The following is a 6,589-nucleotide window of genomic DNA, read 5'->3' as shown; positions in this document are numbered from 1 at the left end:
ATTGAGGGCAGTGTTTGGCCAATATGTTTACCATTGAGGGCAGTGTTTGGGCAATAAACGCAGAATTAGTCCTAAATATAACAATTTTTAATATTCAATAGTTCTTATAACAGTTTTTTATTTAAATTTAAAATCTCTATATTTTCATATCTTCTCAAATGATCATCATTCTGTTTCTAATATTCTAAATTTCTAAGCTTCTCGTATAGCATTGGAAACGATTCTCAAACTATAAATATGCAGCTTGAATGACAGTGTTACAATACAAATTATTTTATTTTAATATCATGATAAAATTAATAAATTAATAATATTGGTTAGAATATACGTATTAATAATGTTGAACATAAAATATGTGCTTGTACATATTACAATAAGAAAATTATTTATAATTGCACATTTACTTTCATATATGGTTTTTTTCTTAGTTCGCTGATTATTAGCATGCAATAAAATATTTTATTGTTTCAAATCTTCTTCTCTCATAAGAGTACCTTCATAATAATTAAAATTCAAGAATATTTAATTTAATTTGAATAATGATTAAATCAATTTAAAAAACCATATGAGAGACTATATGTAAATTTTCTAATGTAATTTTGCTTGCATCTTCCATATAAGTTTAGCACCCTTTTATAATACACAATATTATGGCAATGATGATTTCCTTAATATGAATGTAAGTGCACGATATTAAAATTTGTAATAAAATTTTATGATTGAATTATTATGAATGATTTATCTTCCATATAAGTTGAAAAATTATAAAAGATTTAAAATAAAAAATTAAAATAATGGGGGAAAAAAAGCAAATTGAAATTGTAAATGAATACGAGAAATAATAAATATTTTATTTTATATGGGGAATTAATAATATTGAATAAAGTTTTTCAAATAAGGTATTAATAAAATTTAAAAAAAATAGCATACAAAAATGGGGGAATAATCAATTAATATTTATAATGATTTATTATTTCAAGATTTTTATTACATTTTAGTATCGTAAGAGCGACACTGATTCAGTATAAAATTACTATTTTAATTACTATCCACAACAGTTGTGCGTAATGTGTATACTAACACAGAATATTGTTGTAAGAAATGATAGAATAACAGAAAAGTTGAGGAAAGTAGTTTTACTAGTGGAAAAATTTATATCTATTTTATTATAGCAGAGATTCCAACCTTTTTGGTATATACATATTTTATTACTTTCAGCTATGATTTTATTAGGCTGGCCTGCCTTAATATTATATAAAATTAAATTAATAACATTATTTTAATAACATAGTCATAATAATAATAGAAATAATAATAAAAATAAATAACTACTAAGTTTGTAATGGTAATTAGTAATTAGTGTAATAGGCACAATTGCCATTCAAATGCTCTTGTGATTGTGTACTTCAAATAGAAGATTTTATGTAGCAATCTTATTATTTACTATGTAAAGCCATGTGGAAAAAGAGTTTGCCGGCAATTTTTTTTATATCTCTGTAACTCAGTAGGTAAAGCGTCAGCCTAGAAACCGGTAAGTGTCTGCCGCCCGGTTCGAGTCCAATTTGATGAGAAAATATTTTTTTTTTTAAATTTTTCTACTTTTACTCATTTCTTTGATTATACTTCATCTAGCTGTTCTGCAATATTGTATAATGAAATTCCATTAGTTATGCATTTTTACTCTTCTCTCCTATTTATAGGCTAGTTATGTAATTCAATTAGAGTGTTATGCGTCAAAAATTTTTATAAAGGTACTCCAAAATTGAATACCGAAAATAATTGTGTAAATTAAATATATGGGCAATTAAGTTTCGTTTACTAAGCATTTTTAATTTATTTCAATGACCGCTGCTACTGGTTATTTACACCGAAATATTGAAATTTTATGCGCATATCGCAATAAGCTTAATGCCGAATAAATTCTACAATTAATATTTTGAATAAAATTCAATTTGCTGCTACAATTCGAGTATAATCAAATCCCTATGTGCTCAATTTTCCATTCTAAATTATTAATACAAAGAGTATTGAATATAAAAATTAATTGAACTGGAAAATTAAACTGAACTCTTAGGATATTAAAGTTTAAAAAAAAATTTGTTTATTTTAATTTATATTTGCACATACGCGTATATAGGTAGGACTATTTTGTCTAAATATTATTAAAAAACTAATAAATAATCATTAAAAAACATAAAAAAATTATACAAAATCGAATTGTAAAAGCACATCATATACCAAAACATTTATTATCCGTTTTCATAATTTTAAATCAAATATTTTATTTTTTTTCTTTATTATTTTAATTGTACAACCATATATACGATACATATGTACGAATTATTGCTGAATAAAAAAAAATTCAAAAATATTTTCATGAAAACTTTAAAATTATTTTCATTTAAAAATAAATAATATTAATCACCTGCTGCTGCTATTGCTTCTGCTCTTCAGTGTTCATAACAATATTCAAAATATCGTGATTCTTTTGAACTTCATATACTCGTATATAGGAGTTGATAATCGAATGACACTTTTTAAAGAATATTTTATCATTCGAAATTATTGTGGTATATACGTTCATTGAAAATATTACACCCAGGCACATGAAGGTTTAGAGATACTAGTAGAGCATAAAAATTTTCTTATTTTCTTATTTTTTTGTAACAAAATATGATTTCATGTCAATTCGAAATAAATTAGTAAAAAAAAAAAAATTATGGATAAAAAAGGAATATTATATTAAAAGGTTAACGAATATGAAGGAAATTGCATGATCAATCAAATATGTTAGGTTGTAAATGAAAAAAAAAAGAAACTTTTTGGAATTCAAATTTATAGCACTTCAACTAAAAAAATTGTAATTTAATATTTTTTTTTTCATGTAATTTCTGTTTGCGTCATTATTATTGGTACCAATAATATTTTTTTTTGACAAAAAAATTAATCATATTTGCAAGGTGATTTGAAAATATTTGAAATAATATTCTAAATTTCATAAGCCTATATGGAGCAGGTAAGAAATTTGTTGTTGTCTCATTTATTTAAAAACAAGATTCTAGTCAAGACAAGTTGAATGTTTCATAGTATGTGTGCAATAGTGACATTCGTAAGGATTTGGGTGTTCCCGAAGTAAGAAAGGAAATAGGGAACTATGAGCCATGAAATAGGAGGCACTTTTAAAACAGTATGTAAATATTGAGGCCTCTCGACTTATAGGGAATAGTGTTCGAAGGATAAAAGTCTGAGGTAAACAAGACCTCTTGATTTAACCTAAAGTGCTGAACAAAAACTTTCGTACCTTTCTTCACTATAATATAGATGCAAGAACACGATAAAGTAAATCTAATGGTTAGCTAGTTTGACTACTTTTAGGAGTTTATGATCATCCAGGTGCGTTTTAGATTGGGTTAAAGTTCGCCACTACTGATATGTTTGATGACAGTTGAAGTTCGACTGTTTTTGTTTTTCAATGATTTTTAACACCTGAACCTGACTTTTGTACGGAGAACTTTGTATTGCTTTTCTATATCTTAACAAAATACTATTATTACGGCCATAATTAAATTCAAAGGAAAAGACTGAAATAAGTGTAGAAATTGAACTGTTTTACCAATTATTTTGTTATTATTTAAATTTTTGTTATTATTTTTCTCATATAATCAAGTGCTTTTAACACTTTGGCGTCCGATGATCACCGGTCATAAAAAAACAGAAAACTAATATTATCGAAAATGCCAATATGTCTCCAATAAGACATCGTAATTTTTTTCTGTTATACTTATTATCGTACTCGTGTGTTACTTAATATTGTTTAAACTTATTAACCCAGTTATTTAATAGCCCCTATAAATTTAGTTTTCCCTATTATCCTTAAAATCTAGTTTAGAATGAAGTAAGAGCAAATACCAATATAAAATCTATTAATTAATTAAATATTTGTTAAATTATATTGAATTCAATTCAAGTCTGCGATATAAAATTTACAAAATCCAGAAATATCAAATAATATATTGTAGAAAAATCACTTTAAATAGGTTACAGTGTTAACAAATCGTGATGTGTTTGATATAAGAACGTAATTTATTTAAAATAAATAAACACAAACACTCTGTACTGTTAAATTCATCCTGTATACTCTAAAATTTTATACACCATTTTCATAATCGTTTGATAATCACAATTTTATAATCTATATCTATAATTTATACAAATTATTTAAAAAACCCCTGTACATTTATATTTTTTGTTAACTATTGCCTTACATAAATAATTTTTCCACTCTTTATATAATTTTTAACTTTTTAATCGAGTAGGGAAATAAAAAAATAAATTTATTATCCTTTCTCATGGAAATGTTATGAAAATTATTGAATTATACATAAGTATATCACATTTAAAGTTTATATTATTTATCATTGAACTCATACGCTCTGCAATTCTACATAATGTACATATGTTTAAATGAATTTGTAATCAAAGATTATATATGAAAAAAAAAATAATTATTCAATTAATTTAATTACATAATAATATTAATAAATTACATTTTTATATAAGAACTTCCAGAAAATATTACAAATTTTCGAAAAGTGTGTATTTAACATTTATTTGAATTGAAGATGTTAAATGTTATTAAAATATTATTATAATAATTAAATTAATTAAAAATTTATACACACATTCAAATACACATACACTCATATATTACTTGTAATATGCGAAAATATTTTTCCATTCATTTGAATGGAATGAAAAAAGTGCAATTATACAAAAAAATGTATTGAAAAAATTTATTTAATCAGAAATACGAATAATATATATACAGTTCGAGAATTGGTTACAGTCATTCAGGAGCTGATTGAAATGGGAATAATTAAATAATTTTTAAAATTTTTCAAATAGTTCAGTAATTATTATTGAATTTTAAGTGTAAATTTTAAAATATTTGTTTATTATTAAAAAGTATAAGCAATGTAATTATGAACACGCATTGTCATTTGAAGGACACAGGAATCAAGCTGATCTGAATGCAATAAAACATTTCTGACAAAACAAATTCACCTAAGCCGATTTATTTCTAAGCCGCCGATTTATTAATTCAGTTTGGATTATTTTCAAATGCTTACGAGTATTAACTTTACACACAATAAAACAGGGCCGTATTGTATGCACTAAAGAGTAAAGAGTAAAACAAATACGTTTTGTGAAAGCGCAAAATTAAATACATATGTCAAATTTTACTCGATTCCAGAAATTCGATTTTTACTAAACAAGATTGTTTCATATTTATAGTATCGGAAACTGTAATCAATAAATTTTTTTGAAATTTTTATATATCAGCTTTGTTTACTGTGACCGATTCGATTTTTCTGGAAAAGTATGATATCCCAGGATATAAAGCCTGTATGAGGTGATCTGATATTTTCTAGTTTTAAAGGTATATATCTTAAATAGAGTGCAGTCAAGTGTCAGCGATGACAAAAGATGATTTTCTGAAAAAAATTTAGTAAAAATTTCGAAATTTTTATCCGAAATTCGAAATTTTCGTAGGTAAAATTTTATTCGAATAAATTCGAAATTTTTACTAGAATTTGTACATGATAGGGGCTGATATTGTACCTCTTATATTTCTAAAAGAGTAATATACAATTTGGTACAAAAAATTTTATTTCCTACTGTATATCAGTATATTTCAGTTTATTTTTAATAATTACACTTTACTTTTTTCTGTTCTTTCTATTTATTTTTTTTTTTTTTAATTTTTAATAAAGAATTAATTTATTATGTATATATATATATGTAATTATTATTGTGAAAATATTTTTTTCCGACAAAAGTATTAAAAATTATTCATACACACATATATAGAAAATTTACAAGAACATTGAATTCATCTTGAAAACATTGTATGCAATTTGTGTGTATATGTATATGGTGTGTTTGTTTGTAAATATGTGCAAATAATTATTATTTTCACTAATAATTTTTCTGCTCCAGTAACATAGTTATAATTTTAGTAATGGAATTTTTTTTCTCTTATATTTTATGCTTGTTATTTTATTCAGATTTTCAATTTACAAAATAGTTTTTATTTTCAGGATTCGTTTTCTTTTCTTATTGTTCAATATATAAGAAAATCCTTCCTACTTAATAATTTCTTCACATTAATTTTTTTTTTCATGTTATTGTTGTGCTTTTTGCCTAGACGCTTCAAGGGTTACGTTCAAGGAAGTGATAAATAAAAAATTTTATATATGTTTGAGTGTATATAGCATGAATGGAATTGCATATTCAATCTGAGTTGTTCAAATCAATAGTTTAATAAAATAATTGGTTGTAAAGACAGTGTAGCAAAAAAAAAATTTTAAATTTATTCACACACAATATTGATTATTTTTAAGATTAAAAAATTACAATAGTATATTATTATAAGAATTCGGGGCAATAAATCAAAAAATGCAGTCATCAATATTAAATAATTATTAAAATAGTATAGGGTTTCAAATATAATCATTTGGTGTGTCACATAAATTTGTAAGGTCATAAATTCTGATATCTTCTTTTGAGTGGAAATTATCGACTGAGA

The sequence above is a fragment of the Condylostylus longicornis genome, unplaced genomic scaffold (assembly GCF_029603195.1).
Source record: "Condylostylus longicornis isolate FDR11 unplaced genomic scaffold, ASM2960319v2 ptg000107l, whole genome shotgun sequence".
Taxonomy (NCBI): Eukaryota; Metazoa; Arthropoda; class Insecta; order Diptera; family Dolichopodidae; genus Condylostylus; species Condylostylus longicornis.
This window is presented reverse-complemented; position numbering follows the sequence as displayed.